This window comes from Anastrepha obliqua, chromosome 5 (genome assembly GCF_027943255.1).
Source record: "Anastrepha obliqua isolate idAnaObli1 chromosome 5, idAnaObli1_1.0, whole genome shotgun sequence".
Classification (NCBI taxonomy): domain Eukaryota; kingdom Metazoa; phylum Arthropoda; class Insecta; order Diptera; family Tephritidae; genus Anastrepha; species Anastrepha obliqua.
This window is the reverse complement of record NC_072896.1, coordinates 2685264-2705004: the sequence shown is the minus strand read 5'-3', so window position 1 is coordinate 2705004 and position 19741 is coordinate 2685264. Positions and strand designations below refer to the sequence as shown.

Below are 19741 nucleotides of genomic sequence, written 5' to 3'. Positions count from 1 at the left end.
CGGTACCAAATGCCATCAACACTTGTGTACCAATTTTCGTTCCAGCGTACAGATCGGATTTAGTGCATGTAGATATGTGTATATGTGTGTATGTCGGGCATGTATGTAGGCATTTGTGTCCAAGTGTCAATACTGCAACAGCACCGACACCGACGGCGACAGTATCAGAGCCTCTTAAGTGCTAATCGCCATTTGGTGCACAGTTGGCGGTCGATTTGTGTGCCAAAGTGAAAGGATTAAATATCCTTTTTTCGTTCAATTGTGTTGCTGTGCAAATTATTTGTTTGCTTTTTTCTTCTATAGAGCGAAATATGCGCGCAGACTGTTTCCTGTCGATTCTTCCTTGCGGGCATATGCAGACAGGTACATACATACGCGTGTGCTGGTACATTTGTAAATATGTATTTGTATGGTTTTTACCCATAGCTCATGTGCAATTCTTATTTGCCCGACTTTCTGCATGCTTGCATCCTTTTTATTCTCACTTTGTTCATATATCCTTCTTGATCCTTATTCATTATGCATTTTTTGCTCTTGGCTGCATTTCGTTTGCACTTTGGTACCTTGATTTTTCGGGCGTTTGTGTTCACATGTCCTGCCTACCTTTCAACATGAAAGCGATTTTTTTTGCTGTTAATTTTTGCATAATTCAGTGTGACAAGCTTGAGAAATAACAGCGTGATTTTTCGAGCAAATTTTACGTCGTCAGCTTTTTCTTTCCTTTACATTTACCTTTTCCTTTTACTTTGCATAAATCATTATGTGAATAAATTTTCACAATAACGGTTCATGTTTTAAAATAAAATAAAATAAATATGCAGATATACATCAATACAAAGTAAACAATTAGTAACTTTAATAGTAAAGCTGGTTGGTACCTTCTTTCAAAAGACATATCGACTTGGTAATGTCTTTCCCCGCCCTCATCTGACTCAGAGCTCAATTGCTGAGTAAAATAGTACCGATTTTGATGTAAAAAATACCTGAGTATTCAGTTAGATAAATATCACTTGCTGCAACATGCACCCGTCCTTCTGGAATCTTTTGCATTCCATATGAAAAAAGCTCATGTAATCTTAATTTTGATCTCCTCTTAAGAACGACAGAACTGATAAATTAAGATGGCGGGCCTTTAATTGAAAATGGTGTAAGCGATGTTTAAAAAATACGACGGTTGAAATAAAATGGTAAATTCTTCCATTTTAGTACTGCCGGACAAGTTTTACTGCCATGTGTAGTTTCTTCGAATTTCGTAATTCTTCCCTCAATACTCTGTTCAAAAGCATTAGTTGTGTTCAGCAACAAGCTCTTGTGGTAGTTCCACCTCTTTTTAACAGCTAACAATATATGCGCACTTGTATTCTTATAATGAATTCACTTTTTCCTTTTCTTTTCACTTTTTCTTTTTCCAATATGCGCATATTTTTCGTGCTAATTTCTTGGTTAGGTTGAAGCGGTTGTCCTGTGGTACACACTCAGGCTCATAGCCCATGGTGATGCCACGTGGGGAACTTGTCCTATCACCCTAAAACCAGTGTGTGCTTTTAAACCTTTTTAGAAAAACCCTTATTTCTGCAGAACTTAGCTTCTAATTCAATAAAAAATTGTCTAACTAGGATGGAAGCAAAGAAGTTGCAATCTCTTCCTCCTCCTCATCTAGAAAACTTCTACAAAAGTAATGTGTTTACATACATAGTCCTTTGGGCGTGCCTGCCTATTAGGCAGTGCCACGTTATGACTGAAATCAGTGTGCTAAGATTGTGTTAATTTTGGCTTAGCAGAGATTCTGTGCGTTTAGCATTGAGAGTCGGCCACAATTGTTGGGCGATTCTACAGGTGGTTTCATTAAGTCTTGTTTCGCTCGCTGTTCTTGCGATTTCCTCAGAGATACGTAGCTTACATATTTGTCAGGGTATGCCTATGTCATTGTTTATGTACTCATTGGTCAATTTGGTGCCGTGTCGCTCTAGTTAATTGGGCAGTAACCCATGTTACCTTTAGGTGAAATGACTGAGCCATCTGGTCAAGAGATGTGCGGTATTTATTGGTTGCCTTGGCCGGTTGTCGTCTATTTTGTGAGAGATTTTATGGCCACCCATTGTCGCGTCTTTCATTATTGCCATCAGTTCAGCCTGAAAGACACCAGAGTAGTCGGGCGTCGAAAACTGAAGGAGATTCCCAGATGTTCGGAATATACACCTCCGCTCACCTTGCCCTCAAGCTTTAAGCCATCTGTGTATACATGGATGGACTCGTCCCATCTTACATCGTTCCCTTGATGGTAGGAGGGTCGTGAACGTTGTAGTGCTAAATTCTACTTTTTTATAAAAATTAGTTCGTTGCATAACAAAACCCTTATAAACCACATTTTATAAAAGATTCACAAGAAGTTAACAAATCTCAAAAAACTGCTATCAAAATGTCAAATTTTTTAAGCAAAATCTTTAGAAAACTACTGGACACCCACTTTAGTATAATAGTATGTAAGTTTGAAGTCCCTCGCGATGATTTTTTAATTTTTTGCATACGTTGTTGAACATATTCTTCCATATAAAATATTTCGGGACATGTACTTTATATGGAAGAAAATTCTTAATTCTCAATTTGGAGTTTCTTTTCCCTGCCTATTATTGAAAAAATATTGCTAACTTCTACAGAAACTGGAAACTTTGGATGGGGGAAAATACGGGAAATAATATTATTATTATTAAATAATTTTGCAATAGAACGATTTCAAGCCTACAAAAGAATGTTTAGATCTCCGGGGCTTCCCTTGATGAATAACAAAATCAATCAGCTCTCGTGATGACTGGTTTATTGTATGGCGCAGAATCTTTGGCGACAGCAATAAAACAGCTACTGAAGTGCTCAAGGAGAAGCCAATATCGAATAACGTCGCTTACTTTTTCCTGGTGGTGGCAGAAACTCCAACAGGAGAAAGTAATGACTGGCGCGATTTTTGTAATTAAGTTAGGCTGTTGTAGCGAAAATCAAAAAATAAAAGAACAAGAATTTTGCCACCCACCTCACCCCATCCCACCCCATCCTCACCCCATCCCACCCTCAAGTACTGATAGTCTGATATTGGACTTATTGGACTAAAGGCACACTGTCTAAGGATGGAAAATCAAACCAGTTTTGAAAGATAATGACGACGATGGAAAAAACATTTGTTTTAGCAATCAAATAGAAAAATGTTCCTTCCTCAAATCAATATTTCCCAGCTGTTGCAGACTTCACTTCTAACACAACAACGACACTTAAAATTTGTTTGTCATAATTGAAGTAGAAAACATGTTTTTTTGTGTTTTTGTAATTTTCTTAAATAAATACTTTGTATGTTTGAAGTAGATTGCAACTGCAATAACATGTGTCAACGGCAACAATGAAAATGATATCCAGTGGCGATCATAATGCACAGAGCGCACAACAATGCGCCACAGGAGCAGCATGCACGGACAACTGGACAAACACAAGGGCATGCCATCGCACATACATACATACATTTCGCACATTCGTACAACTGGTCATTGCCACTGCCAGTGCGGCGCCTTCACTTTTGCACAATGACAAGCAAATTTTTGAGGTGACCAACATAACACGTTGGCCACTGACTGTCCGTCTGTCCGCTCGTGCAACTGGTCGATATGTTGCATAAATGCAGGATAAGTACGGATTGGTTTACGTTGGTGCAGACAGCAGGCGAAGAGGGATTTGGAATGTAAGGGGTAAGGCACAGCATGTGGAAAGGCGCAAAATTATTGTAGCATGCAGCGTGCGACGTGCAAATGAAGTCAATTTCCAGTGGCATGTGCCACACCAGCAACCAACGACAGCAGCCACCACAAAAAGTTGACACTTCATACTTAATGGTGCAACATTCAGCAACCGAAATGGCCATGTGCAGCTGGGCGGCTACCAACCGATGCCGGCTGTCATAAGTGAAAAATGATGCATGTCCTGTGCACTGTACACGAGCAATAAAGGCAACAACAACAGCAACTAGAGAAGGTGCGCTGACACTGCATGTGTGACACGTTTCAAGGGGCAAGATGCAGCATGCAAGTGTTGCCATTTGTTTTTTTGTTTTTGTGCGTTTTAATGCGTTTTCTAAACTATTGCAATTTTCACCTAATAGCACCAACATTAGTTAGAATGCCTTCGTCCTTAGTGTAGAAACTTGAAAGTCATTAAAATTAAATGCAGGTAATAAGTGACAGTTGTAGAGCTTTAAGTGAATGGAATTCATTTAAATTTCACTCACACAAAATATGCCTGTGTGAGTATTACGTTTCAAGGGGATGGTATTCGATGTCTGTGTTTTTTTGTTTTGTTCATTCACTTCTTGCTGGAATTCTAATGTAAATGCCATGATGACTCCCGTACTGGCAGCCCGATATTAGATCTATGAACTCTGTCTATAAATGGAGCGGAAACTTAGTGGGGTGGGACTGCGATGGTCAAGTAACACTTGAGCGATTCCGATTGTGAAAATCAAAAATATACCACTGTGGGCAAAAAGTAGGGTGAATTTGGTTGTAAAATGAAAAATCTTTATTTATTCTTGTAAATCAATTTCATCCCCTTCAAAATAATCCCCTCTCGCTGAATTACACTTATGCCAACGGTTTTTCCAATCCCCGAAACATGCCAAATAGTCCATTTCCGGTATAGCCATCAGCACCTTCTTCGATTCAGCTTTTATCTCCTCAATCGACTCGAAACGCGTTCCCCGGAGTGGTCTCTTGAGTTTTGGGAATAGCCAGAAGTCACACGGAGCCAAATCAGGCGAATACGGTGGTTGCGGAACGATATGCGTGGCATTTTTGGAATGTTGGAATTGTCACGAAGAACGAGTGCAGTGTGAGATGGTGCATTATCGCGATGCAAAAACCAAGAGTTGTTGGCCCATAATTCTGGTCTTTTTAGACGAATTGATTCACGTAAACGAAGCATAATGCTCAAATAATATTCCTTATTAACAGTTTGGCCAGGCGGAAGGAATTCATAGTGCACCACACCACGAAAATCGAAAAAAACTGTCATCATGACCTTTATTTTTGAACGACTTTGACGTGCTCTTTTCGGTCTGGCCTCGCCATTAGCACCATATTCGCTTGATTGGTCGGTTGTTTCAGGGCCGTAAGCATAAATCCAAGTCTCATCTCCCGTAATGATGCATTTGAGCTTGTCCTGATAGTCTGAAAGCATTGTTTCACAGAGAGTTTTGAGAGTTTTCGGTACCAAACGAGATTTGAATTTTCGTAGGCCCAAATGGTCTTTCAAAATGGTTTTCGCAGATCCTTCTGATATTCCGATCATATCAGTAAGGTCTTTAACAACGACGATTTTTGAGCACTAACTCCTTCACTTTATTGACGTGTTGGTCATCTGTTGACGTCGATGGTCGTTCGGAGCGCTCCAAGTCATCAACACGTTCTCGACTCTCTTTGAAGTCTTTGTACCACTTATAAACATTTTTCTGCGACATGGTCGAATCACCAAATGCCTTCTGCAACATGCTAAATGTTTCCGCAGCCGAAACTTCATTCCGCAAACAAAATTTGATGGCACTTCTCTGCTCAATCAAATCAGACATTGTAAAAATCGAAAAATGCACTCTTGGTCGTTTGGTAAACACAAGCGTAAATATATTACTGATAATGACATTCACATGAAAGTTGGCCCAGATGTTATTAACAGTGCTGCCACCTCATGAAGAAAATAACTAGAGCGAAATTTGAATCCCGCGAAGTTTGACAAATAAATTCACCTTACTTTTTGCCCACAGTAGTACATACAAACGTATATATTTCATTTGAAAAAACATTTTCAACATTTAATAAATTTCAAAATTACAATTTTTTTTAACCATTCAGTGTACTTATTACCATACTCAAACCTACTAATAAAAGAATTTTCAGAAAAATAGAAGACCATGTCCAATTGGATCGCTTAGAATTAAGCCGTTTTTTTTGAATTTGGGTATTATTTAGACCCACATCATTAGAATTTTTATTAGTTAAATAAAAAATGTTAGGCAAGAGTTGAAATTAGTAGTAGAGCTAAAAAACTTGGCGTTGCAGTTCTCAAATATTGGCTAGACACCTGTGGTCACTGCCGCTACTATTTTTAAGAGAAACTCATCTGACCTTATTAAAGGTCTCGTCTTTAATTATGAAAACAAGTTTTCCTGTGAGGATCTAGTAGGAAAATGTACTCTGATCTGGATATAAATTCCACTGCCATTTTACCGAGTCATCTAAACTAAAACTAAGCGATAGGATGGATAATGGGGGCTAAATTCAAAGGTACTGATTAAACGTAGGCCTACCTCTACTTTGCCTTAAAGATACTTACACAGCAAAGCTTTCTTTTAAATTTATTCTGTCAATTAGCTGCCATGGAATCCCTACAATTCAATAGCACCTCTCCGAAGTGAGCAATCGAATGTACGAGTGCCTTGAATTAACTAGCGACGTGGCCTCTACGAACATTTTTGGGCTCCTGCTAATAAGCGCCGGAACCTGCTTCGGGGATGAGCTAGCAAAGATAGGCGCGGAACTGCTCTTGCACAACTCTGATTCAATTGCAGTCATCTCACTTTTTTTATCAGCGTGAGCTTAAGCTTAATTTAGTAAAAAGACCAAATGTCAAATTGGTCAAGAGACTTACCAGAAAAATCTGCCTAAAAATCAATAAAAATGGGGTCAAGCCACCAATTTATCTCGATCGTATCGGCTTATGGTCACTGGTTGGCGTAATTAAGTGGGGCACTGATTAATTGAGATATGTGGATCTACGTCTGTCCGAGTCTAAGTTCAGGAAGTGTAAGAAGAAGAATGTCCGCGTAGCGCATAAGTAAAAAAATTCTTGATTAGTCTGGTGATAAAAGGAAACAGAGTAAGAAAATACCAACAAATCAATCAATTAAGAAAAAAACTTTGTTCGAAGGGATTGAAGAAAATTTTATATTATATAATTAAAATGGAAGTGAGGTGAATTATTTACTATAGGTGCATCATTTTAGCTTTGCGGCCATATAGTTTAAAGTTATATTAGTTTAAAATTTCTGTAAAAAGTACAGAAATATAAAAAGGAGACTAAAAAAGAGACTACACATTTTTGTGCATATTTGTTTATTCTAAATATATTATTATATATTATATATTCTAGATATATTTTTTGGTGTATGTTTTTTTTTTTCTTTTACATGAAGAATAACCAATGGGCAGCATTGGCCACGCGTCCCGAAACATCTCCCTGCTGATCCGAAATTCAAAATTTCTTTTTCCAAGGAAACATTTTTTTCATATCTATCTCTAGCTTTGCCGGAAAAAGATTACATAGATTAAAAAAAATTAATTCGTTAGATAAAAATAATTTCCTGAGAAAAATAAAATTTGCCGTGGGGAGAACTCTCAGGAGGATTTCACGTTAGGCTGACAGTTTTGAGGTCTGTGCCTCAAAGGGTCATGTTTGCAAAGTGATCCAACCAACAACTAGCTATACTACCAAAGGTCTAATAGAAACGGCTGGCGCTGCTAAGATTTGATTGTTTGAAATAAAGCTTATTGTAGATCCTTACTTTTACCCCGCTTAAAGAAAGTTAAGGTAAACCTCCTTGCTACCCTACGCTGTATGTATCTTATTATATACTCTTATTATTATTTATTAAAATTCATGTTTGTTTACATTTTACTTTTTAAAGTTAGAAAATATTCCCTTGAAATTAAAAGCAAATATTTGACAGATGTTGATGTTGTGCTTCATTTTTTTACCTACATATGTATGTTGATCTATTAATTGAAAGTATCTGAGGACACGCATAAGCTCCGTCTAATCCTGACACAGGCCAATGGGGTGCAGCTCTGATCAGTCCATTCTGCTGCTATCTAATGAAAATATCAAAACAAAACACCAAATAAACAAAAGAAAAAATGGAAAACTAACCAAAACACGCTGCTGTCGAATGTCAAATGACGACGTGCAGAGTAAGAGCGCATTCAGCTTTGAATGACGCTCCGCTTACTTACTACTTGCGCCCAAAATGAGTTGAAACGTGTTGAGCATCGATAATTTTTCATGCGCTGTACCGGCCACTCGCAAATCAGCTCTCATTTGAAGCGTTCGGGAAGTGGAGTTGATTGTAAGCTGACAGGCTGCTCTGTGGCCAAGCAGCGTACAGACAGACTATTAAGTAAACAAACTGCTGACAGACCACTGCAGCGGGACATCCAGAAGACAAAAAGCAAAAACACACACCCATACACAAACACTCATAGGCTACTGGCCTGTCGATAAAGCTTCCGCGCCGCTAATGAGGCTGCATTCACTTTGTGCGATTGCTTTAAACAATACTCTGGTTGTAGTTATACTTTGCATGCACACAAACACCCGCCTGCCAACACGTATATGTGACGCTGCATCCTGCAGCCGGACAAATGTGCTTGTCCAGCTGAATAATTTATAAAAATTGTGCTGCCGTATAAAAAACGAATCGCGCATTGCAATGAAACCAAAATAAACAACCGGCCTTTATTTTGCTCTACTGGAGTTTTTGGTAAATTTGCTGGTGGTGGTGGTGTTGTTGTATCGTTTGTGAGTAATGATGGTGCTATTGCTGACGACTATTTGACTGAGTGAGTAACTGTCAGTCGTCGTTTGTTTTCGCGTCACCGAACTCTACCGCCACCTGGCATGGGGGGTTGTTTCACGCAGGACATTCAAGGCAGCCCCTGAAGCAGTTTACAAGACAGGATATGTACGTGAATTGGGATGGATAGTCGCTGCGTCGCTGCACATTTGCGCTCATTAATTACGAAATCACATGTTGTTGTTGGTAATAGTATAGGTTATGCCTTCAAAGATTTTTGTTTTAATTGAAATGCAAAGCCAAAAAAACATCAATTAAACAGGAAATTAAATAATTGAAGTGAAAGCGCATGTGTGCAAGGATTGCAAGGATTGTAAAGTGCAAACGAAAGGGTAAAGATTTACGTTTAGCTTTTTTTTTTTTATATGTTTTTTTGTATACTGCAAGAGGACAATGATGTGTATTTTTTATGATTTCATTTACGTTTGGATTTGCATGAACTGAATGGTGTTGTTATTTGGTATCAAACTGGGTTGGTCACATTTAAATTAGTCTGCTTGTTTATTTAAAAATTTCAGTGAATGTTTAAATAAAGGCTTTGTTAACTCTTTAGTCAAAAGTAAAAGAAAACAAACAAAAAACCGATTGAGAAATAAATGATTGAATTAGGCTTTTCGTTTAAAGAAAAAAATTCCGAATGAGTTTCTAATATACACTTATGAACAAAACAATAGTTCGTCCCCTGTTTTCGTTTTTCTAATTTTCATTAATTTAAATTTCAAGAAAAAAATTTGGTACGGACTTTAATTATTAATATTATAAATTCATAATTATTTTTATTATTTATTCATCGGACGAGCTTCGCCTCCAAAATAGAAATCCTTTGGTTTTCGCATAGTATAACCAATCAATCTCCATTTACGCTTGCGAGTCTCAATTTCAACTGGCCTTTGCCTAATTCGGGTGAGGTTATCGGGCCACCTTATGGGCAGGATGGTTCTATAGCAGCGGTTTATGAAGGATTTGTTTGGGTTTCAGAACAATTGTATTTCAGAAGCTATAGGTTGTTGGCCTGGGGTCTCAATCCACACCATCTGTAATTTAGCTGGATGGAGCAGCATTTCCAATACAGCCGCTTACTACCAGTCAGACGCTATTTGCAGCCGCCCAGTAAGGAACATTTAAAGGCGGCATTTCCTCGCCTTGTCTGTGTTGTTTTTTTGTTTTTGTAGCATTTAATTGGAAGAGTGCAGAGTCCACTGCTCATCACGCAGTTTTATAGCTCATTACGTAAACGAAAGTTCAAGCTTGAAGTGGTTCGAAATTCTCGTTTATGTTTGATAATTTTTTACCTGGCAATGTTGCGCATTTTTACCATAAATAAATTTCTGCTTTTGTTACATTTAATTTCTGAAAAGTTTGACATTTTGGTGAAAATCTGTTCCCAATTTTTGTTTTTGTTTTTTGGAACTCGCTTTTATTTATTTTCTCTTTGTCGTGTTCATGACATTTCGTTCTAGCAATCTGACGCAATTTACATAAAAAAAATATGTTTCACCGATATAAAAAAAAGCATAAATGTAACTATTTTTGTAAAACAAGCAAGGAAGGCTTACTTTTTTCATTAACAGGATAATTACAGAAAACTATAATTTAGAGTAGTGTTCGAATAAAAAAAATAATTATTTATTTATTTACAAAAACATTATCTTATAAGGAAAAAATATTGCAATTAGCAGTGTAACTCTCACTTTTTTTATTTTGAAAAATTAAAAAAATAAAAAAACGCGCTTTCTTCCGTGACAATGTTTGCGATGAAACATTGCCGTGACCAGGATTCGAACCTGGGTTACTACGGCCACAACGTAGGGTCCTAACCACTAGACGATCACGGCTACTGAAAGCGTGCCAAATTATTCGGTTACAACGTAATATTGACCAAACCACCACTGCATGACCAAAATTACTTAAAATATGAATCAATTCACTTCAAATAACAAGCAAGGCTGAATAAACGAAAGTGAATGCAAAGAAAATGTGCGATGGAAGCAACAAAAAAATATTTCATTCAAAAATTTGGCTGTTATCTGTAAATATGTATGTACATATACATACGTACATATATGTAATAGAAAGCAAATTCAAAAAATATTTTATGAAATGTGGGAAATAAAAAAAAACAAGTCTTTTTACTAAACAAAGGAGAATCAATAAGGCCATGGAAATATCTGTATGAGCTTTCTAATATTAAATGTTTGCTTACCTATAAATAGCGATCGGTATGTACATATGTATGTACGTGTGTGTCAAAATATCTATTTTAAATTTTCGGTCAATGTGTTACATTTTTACAGACGCGGTCACAAGAATAGCAAACTTACATTTTTACATCTTTTTTTTTTCTTTTATAAAAAATAAGCTGTACTTTAAAAAAAGGATATAACTTAAAGCTTACCACGTTTTAAAACTTAAACACCAATTCAAAAAATATTCATAAAAATTTCTAAGTGTTAAATCGGATTTTTTGAAAAATTCTAAGTACGCAAATTTATAACCCATTTAGTTTTAGTATAATTTTTTACAAATTTTAAATGGGTCAATTAAAGAAAATGCGCAGCACCGTCAACAAAAGAAAAATTATCAAAAATCAATGCCGCTTTAAACTTGAAATCGGCCAGGCTATAAAACTGCGTACCCAGAATTTTTCTGAAAATTGTTTGAAATTTTGAAGAATAGTTGTTAGTTTTTTGTTTTAATGTTGTATAAAAAGGTGAAACTTTCAGTTATATGTTTTTGTTGTGACATAACCTATACTTTTACAACAAAATACTAAAAATAAATAAATGGTCAACCACTTGTCAAAATATCGCTGTACTATTATTGTGACCACGCCTGTATGTGCATACATATTTCAAAGATTTCTCAAAAGCGCAACAATTTTTTTAGTCTCCATTGCACCGCATAAACATAATTTATTTTGTCTTAATATTAATATTAATAGAAAGATAAGTTATACATATTACATTTTATAAGAAAACTGAAATTCTAATTACTTCTGTTTTTTTAATAAAAAACGCGCTTTCTTCCGTGACAATGTTTGCGGTGAAACATTGCCGTGACCAGGATTCGAACCTGGGTTACTACGGCCACAACGTAGGGTCCTAACCACTAGACGATCACGGCTACCGAAAGCTTGGCGACGTTGCCATTTTTGCGCCATCAAATAACAGGAAATAGCATCAGATGTGTAATGCATAAATGCAATAAAGTGAAAGTAAAGAAAATGAAAAATATTTTGTTTTTAGATATATTTGAAGTAAAATGAAAAATGTATAATTTTTTTTATTAACAATAGAATTTATAGTTAACTATAAAATGCAATAAGCTTATAACTATGGCTACTGTGGCCTTAAGCTAAATTTACTCTGAGTTGTTGAGCATTCCACAACAATGCCTTGATAAAAATGAAACAAATGTTATATTGTACCCACTACAAGTGTGTGGAAATACAGGGTACCTGCATTGGACCAATGTTCTAAAAGCACTGTTTTTTGTTTGTGTTATATTATATGGATTTTGGTGTACATATCAGTGAGTAGAACATCGAAGTTTTTAGGCTCTTGCCATTTTAGTTATTCTTGAGGAGTTTTAATGAAACGTGCTGCAAATCGGTATAATTCAATGCTGAGGAGATTCTCAAGCGTAAGCCATTATTTTCTTTTGAAAGCATTCGCTACTTGGTTACATACAAATATTGCTGAAAGAGCTTCATAGGATATTTCGGCAGTACGAAATAGAGCGCTTTACGCTTTTAAAGCGCTTCAAGATATTGAAAAGTTACCTCCAAAGTGAATGTTATGTATTTTAAAACAAATTTCGGCTACTGCCGGGCTTTTTATGCGTAATTTTGCGAAGAAAGAATCCCAAGAAACTGCAATATTGACATCTCAGCAGCTTAAAAATAGTTGCACTACATAGAGACTTTCGCATATCCGATGGCAAAGTTCAATGAACTTAACAACTGAAAATAAATTTCCTACGCTTTGTTATGGCTCCTTTATATGGTCCTTGGTCCAGTTGGAAACTATAGGCGATTTCGCTAATTCAGCTATCTGATATCCGTACATGCAAATCGAATCAGAAAATGTTGGTAAGGTAAGAGGCATTCTCTTGTTAAGGACTTTTTTGATTTCTGCCACCTTCATAACTTCTGTAAAGAAAATTAAAATTTTTTTAACTGCAACCTTCATAACTTCTGTGAAAAAACTTAAAATTTGTTTAACTCCATTGTTGCAGAAGCTCGTAGCGCTTAATCTGAAAAGCATATAATTCAAAGTTTCAGACTTTATAAAATTATTGATGGAAATTTTAATCTATTTAGTCAGAGTTGTTAGAAAAATTCTGGGTATGCAGAACATTCGTTGTATGGAAAAAATTAATAATACTGTAAATAAACCGAATTGTCTAAAATAAATGTCAATTTTCAGCCACTTTAAACTTGAAATTGGATGAGCTATAAAAATTCGTACTCGAAATTTTTCTAATAATTGTTACTAAAAAGTTTGTAATTTGATAAATGGTTGTTGATACTTTTTTTAATTTTGTATGAAGTGTGACATTTTGAGTTATATGGTCTTTCTTGTAACATAACCTATATTTTTACAAAAAATATTAAAAATAAATAAATAATCAAAAACTTAACAAAATGTCATTGCACTATTATGGTGATCACGTCTGTAATTTATTTTATTTTAATATTTAAATGAATATTTATATAAAGAAAGCTAAGTTATATGTATACCCGTACATATATTTTATATTTTATAAGAATATTGAAATTCCCAATTAATTTCTTGTTTTAATAAAAAAACACGCTTTCTTCCGTGACAATGTTTGCGGTGAAACATTGCCGTGACCAGGATTCGAACCTGGGTTACTACGGCCACAACGTAGGGTCCTAACCACTAGACGATCACGGCTATTGAAAGCTTGACACTGTTGCCGATTTTACGCCTTCAAATAACAGGAAATAGCATCAGAGGTGTAATAGGTAAACACAATAAAGTGAAAGTAAAGAAAATAAAAAATAGTTTTTTATGAAAATTTTAAGTAAAATGAAATATTTTAAAATTTGAGCCTAAGCATTACTCTTAGATATGGAGACTTCGGCTTGCCCGCTGACAAGATTCAATGAACGCCGAAACTGAAAATTAATTATCATATTTTCCGTTATAGTGTCCCGTAGCTGGAAACTGTCGGCACTACAGAGACTTGCGAACTAATTTTTCTCATTAGGCATCACGTTGATTAAACGGATATGTGCGAATTCTTGTTTCAATCAGAACTTTTTAGTACAGTATCTATGCAGAAAACAAACATGAATTTTTCCCATGCTATTCCTACATAATTTTACCCAAAAACTGCCATATTTACTTTATTCATGAGTTCTAAAATTATTTCTACAATTTCTATTGTACCTCGAATAGTGTGCGCATTTTCACCATAACCTCAAATAGCCTCATAAACATCAGGAATTTATTTGACATTTATGATGCAAAATTGTCAAACGCGTATTAAGCACTGCTCAAAGCATTTCAGAGAATAATTAGAAAGGACTTAGCAGAGAGTGAAAGCAAAAGGGGGAGTTTTGCCCAAAGTAACTGATCCTTTCATAATACGCTTGCTCGCCGCACCGCATCTGTTTTGTTGCTCTTCTTTGTTATTAACATTCACCGTTGAAATATAAATTAAAAAGGATTTTTTATTTACGAATTTTCAACGGTCGTTCTTAGGCCGGACAATTTCATACTAGCCGAAGCGCTCAGCCGAGTTGTGCAGGGAGCTGAGAGTTTGTTAGAGATGTGTGTATGTGTGAGGATGAAAGTTACATGGAATTATGATTTTCAGCTTTGAGATTCGTTGAAACGCGTATTTACCTATAATTGCAAAAGGTATGAATGGGAGACGCGTGTTATCCTCGTTGTGCACTGTTAGAGCACGTTTGCTTTGTTTTTTTTCTAATGTGGGACGTGGTTTTTTTTTGTTTTTTTTTCAGCGCACAAGTTTGTTGTTCGAAAGGTTATCAACGCACATGTAAATTCTTCTTAGAGAAATTAATTTCATTTTGTTCTGGAGGGTTTTCGCAAATTTTAACAAATTAGTAAGTGATTTTGTAATCGGAGTTTAATTTTTTAACCAAACAGTAATCAAATTGATATTACCTAAAAAAAAATTTGGTACTAAAGTAATGATAAAAAGATCTGTTATAAAAATATATGAATTATTTGCTGTAAGGGTGTCATATTTCGAAAAAAATTGTAAGTACCCTCATGAGCTTAAAATTGGTGTGCGATATTTTGACCAGCTTTAGCTATTTCACGTTTGTTCTTTAGTGCCTATTAATTTTTTGTATAAAATTTTAACTCATTATACAACAAAAACCAGATAAGTATTTTTTTCAAACTTTGTACAAAAATTCTTCAAAATTATCACTGAAATTTCAAACTACGAAATACAGCTAATTTTTGATAATTTTTTTCGCTATTGGGTCTAACCACTTTCCTTCATATAGCAAAATTGTGGAACGTACTTTCAAGGAAAATGCCGTACACCTTTTGTAATGTCCATGAGTGGAAGTGTGCAGAAGTCACGGTGACACCGATCGTGGTACCGCTACTTTGCACTCAACGAGTTTGACAATATCGGCTGATTTACATGACGCCACACTGGTGAAATTGGTAGTCAGTGTGACCAGATTACCATTTTCGTAACTTGATTTAGCATTCCCTTTGTTCTCTAGCGTGGGAGCTTGAGTTCTTGCTTCGTGACATTTTTCTAGCCTCTTTTAATTAAAATGTTTTGTTTGTAATTATGTACGATGTAAATGTTTCATCAAATTATAAAATAATTCACTCCGTTCTAATTGGCTTTACTTTTTTTATTATCTGGTCACATTGTCGACGATAGCGATTATTGCTGGTGTTGGTATTATTTTTGTGTGACATTTCTTCTATTTATTTACATTTTCTTCAAAAAAAACGGACAAAAACTACTTTTTTAATATATTTGAGGCTACCTAACAAGATAAAGTACTCGTTTTTCGAAAAAGTCGTTATGGTTTCTTCAGTTTTATCCGGTATTGTTTGTTTTTTGTTTTTACGATGAATACAACTCTATGGTTAGTTATGGTTGTTGTAAGCATAAATATTTGCCATATATGCACGAGGAGTGCTGCTGAAGTGACAGTTGAGAACAGTTGACAGAAAAAGATGCAATATTTTTGCGTAACTTCAAAATACCAAAAAAATGAGATTTGCTTTTTCAAAACAAGAGCCAACAAATGTTCAATAACACTAAAATCTTCTCATCATAATCTTTATGCATGAGGGGTATTTTTTAGCCAATTACAAATTTTTTTTAACTTACAGTTTTGGTAGTTTTAAGCTAAAAAAAAATACAAAAAATTCGCATTTTCGGCATAAAAAGCACTAAATTTATTGCGAAGAGCAAACGGTTGGTCACACTGCGCAACTGCACCAATGTGACGTCACGTACTCTCTGATGGGCGCAACCTTGTTTCTATCATTCTCGTGCGGAACTGACTACAAGCTCTTCTTTTATTAATATAGATGAGAAAATGTTTTACTTTTGCTCATAGGAGACATTGGAAATTTAAAACTTTTGAGTTGTTTTTCTCGACATTTAGGTTTATTCGTTTAGGACACTTTTGCAACACGTAGCTGTAAATCCCCGTTCGTTACTCACTTTCTACAACTGCAGATTTTTTACATACACTGCCACTACAGACACTGCCAAGCGTATCCTTTTTTCATCTGGCTTCTTCGATTTGTCACTTAAATAGTTGCAGAGTGTCGCGCACAAAAAGTCAAGGTGCAAATTGTTCTGCACCCAATCGCACGTGCGCCCCTTGTGGCACATGCGGCATAGCTGTCGTTTGCATGGCTCTTGTACTGCTGAACGTTGCATTGTACCACTTGTGCAGGATAATTGCTTTGCATGTCCTGCATAATTGAAATGTTGCAAGTTGCGTGCAATTCCACAACTGTACAATTTCCACGTCATTTTTCATTTCTTCTCCGTTTTTTTGTTTTTTTTTTCGTTTCGTTGCATTTATAACGAATTTTTTTCTTTTCAAATTTTGCATTTTAATTGAATGCTTGTGCCAGCCGGCCATCAAATAACATCATTTGCGTTTGAGTCACTGACTGGTCAGTGCAGCGCATGCGCAACCACTTAACGCTTTATTAACGCGCTTCGCCGCACATGCCAGAAAAACAAGTAGCCAGCCCACCGCGGTGGGACAAGAGGGGAGGGTTTATGCACGCGAAAAGTGACGTAATGATTTTTGTGACAGACATATTTACATACATACATGTGTCCTGTGGTGTATCCTATGTTCATCAATGTGTGTGTATACAAATGTTCGTGAACAGCGCCAGTTTATTAAGCCCTTCAAGTGCATAGCGCAGCTTTATAGCGTCAACGGTGCTGTTCGGCGGCTCAAAATTGCTGGTCATTTTGGTCGCTTAAGTGGTTTGCGCTTTTGAGTGTTGCAACGGTCAAATGTGCAATAATTTCGTGCGCTGCTCTAATTGCAATATAGTCAACCAGTTTTGCATAACTACATATGTATGTATGTATGTACGTGAAGTCTAAAATGTTTCCAGTACAGTTGAACTAAAAAGTAGAGAAATTTTAAAACTTGCGAACAAGTCACAGTCAAACTTGAATACTCCAGACTCAAAATATAAGAAGTATTATATATAAAATTGCTTTCTGTACTCCGTCATGGGGTAGATACTGAGGATGCTGCTTCTAACTTTACACATTAAAATTATGAGTAATTTAGTAAAATATACCTCAATATCGATTTCCTCCGGTTAAAACTTTATCTGACGTAATATAATTTTTTGTGTCAATGAACGTAAATAATACCGACAGGGTGAACATAATTTCCAGTGGCGCACATTTAGGCTCTTCATTCTCCATTTTTCATAACAATCCATTCTAAAAACTTTTGATCCAAAGATGTGTCACTTGAGTCTAGTAAAAACCAGACATTAAAAAAAATATTCTGTATTTCCTTTCCCTAAAATTCAGTGGCAAGTTTCCCTATTCTCTTGGGGCTTTAACTAAATTTCACCTTATGGATGGTCTGAAAATTCGTCAGTTCGCAGGTTCTTAACTTTGAATACAAAATATGATCTCAAGTATGTTCAGCCACAACACTCTCTTTTTGAGAAATTTTGGAATTTAGTATTTTCCTTTTAATACTAGATATTATCAGTTCCATTTTCTGGGTTGAAGCTATCGGTAAAGAAATGTTTCAGTAAATCACCCAATGGAGTATTTGCATCTCTTCAGTGTTCACTTGTCACTGACGTAGAGAGACATCAGTCAAGATTTGGAGAGAGAATACATCATTTTTTATATGAATCAGAACACCCAAGACTATCATCAAGAAAACAAAAATTTGAGCCACTGGAAACTTCCTTCTTATTATACCATAATTCAATGTGCAGTAAAAATGCTCTTGAAGTTCTGATGGTAATTTGGTGATTTTTTTTAATTTTTACACGGTTTGAAACTTGGATTTTTACGGTTTTAAAATAATAAAACGAACTATATTATCATAGAAAAAATATTTAAATTAGCCGAGAAACAAATAAATTGTCAAAACTTGTCAATATGAACTTGTGCTATAGTTTTTTAACGCTGATTAACGATGATTCTGTTATTAAATGCGCTTTTGAATGTTAAAAATATTGCCTTTTGATTAACAAAGAAAACTTTCATTTATTGCACTCTCAACCTCTTAAACATAGTCAACTTACCGTATGAAATCGGCAACGATTGGTATCAAATAAGTTCATTTGAAAAATTTTGTTTTATATAATTTTTTTTTTTTTTGAAAATTTGCAAATCATTTTCTCTCGCTCCCTCGCCTCTTCCATTTAACGTAAGGTCGTAACTTAAGAATCTAAAATCTACAGGTTCTAATATTTCTTAAAAAAATTCAATATTGACTAATCGGCTACAAAGCTTGCATATATCGAGTTGGCGAAAAATTTTAATTATAGAAATCAGGTCTAGACTAGATTATACTAGACTCCTTATAAGGTTTGCACTTCGACCTCATGGCATTTTGTGCCCTCTACTCATCACAGTTCCTCTTCCACTCCCACAGTTCTAGGCTCATTCAGCCTTATAAATTCTAGGATCTAATTATAATCACAAAGAATTTAGTTCATCAACAGTAAGCAAATAAAATATTAAATATTTTGCTTAAACAATTTACGTTTTCCTAGAAACAAATTCCAAAGTGGCACAACAGCAAGAAAAGCAAAGCCTGTTCTCTTTGCTGCTCTTCCTTTGCACACAAATTTTAATGTTTTATAATTATTTACCATAGCAACTATTAACATAAACTATGCCACAAACGAATACTTTTACTTTTACAAGTTTTGTGAATTGAGTTGAATCGAGTTTGTGTTGTGTTTGTTGGAGTAAAAATATTTGGCGGTCAAGGTTCTACCGAGATTTGAACTCGGATCGCTGGATTCAAAGTCCAGAGTGCTAACCATTACACCATAGAACCGATTGTCATTCCTTCTGCTAAAATCGGAACATATTGACACTCAGCGCTGGTTATCAGTGGTGTCTTAGATGTTTAAACTGAATTGATAAGTTTGTGTCAAATTATTGAAAATATTTATTTATATATCTTTGGTTGACCAGAAATATCGATAAGTATTTATAACAAAAAACGCAATAACAGAAACAATTTTTTTAATAGAGTTTTTAAATTTTTATTTGTTAAATTATAAAATAAGCCTATTTAGGCTTACCCCCATTTACAAAATATATTTTTATTATACAATATTTATTTTTTCGTCATAATTAGCTTTAAAAATTCAAGTCTTATAACTAAACGGAGAAGCAATAGCTACGAAGCACAACGAACTTTTATCTGACAATAAAATCAAAAGGAGAAATAAGTTAATTATTTTTGTGTTTGCATATATATACAGCTGTCCACAAAAAAATAGGAGTGCCGATATGAAAAATATAAGTGAGTGCACAATTTTTTTTATCGCTAACGCAAGTGACGCCGATTCATAACGG

General features: G+C 35.4%; 4 non-coding genes across 4 annotated transcripts; all 4 read right to left on the bottom strand.

Annotated features, from left to right (window-relative positions):
* Positions 1-10419: 10419 nt before the first annotated feature.
* Positions 10420-10491, bottom strand: Trnah-gug (transfer RNA histidin (anticodon GUG)). Its single transcript has one exon. It is a non-coding gene; the product is annotated as a tRNA-His (tRNA).
* A 1216-nt stretch (positions 10492-11707) lies between these two features.
* Trnah-gug (transfer RNA histidin (anticodon GUG)) lies at positions 11708-11779 on the bottom strand. Its single transcript has one exon. It is a non-coding gene; the product is annotated as a tRNA-His (tRNA).
* Positions 11780-13503: 1724 nt separating this feature from the next.
* On the bottom strand, positions 13504-13575 carry Trnah-gug (transfer RNA histidin (anticodon GUG)). Its single transcript has one exon. It is a non-coding gene; the product is annotated as a tRNA-His (tRNA).
* A 5567-nt stretch (positions 13576-19142) lies between these two features.
* Trnaq-uug (transfer RNA glutamine (anticodon UUG)) lies at positions 19143-19214 on the bottom strand. Its single transcript has one exon. It is a non-coding gene; the product is annotated as a tRNA-Gln (tRNA).
* Positions 19215-19741: the final 527 nt, after the last annotated feature.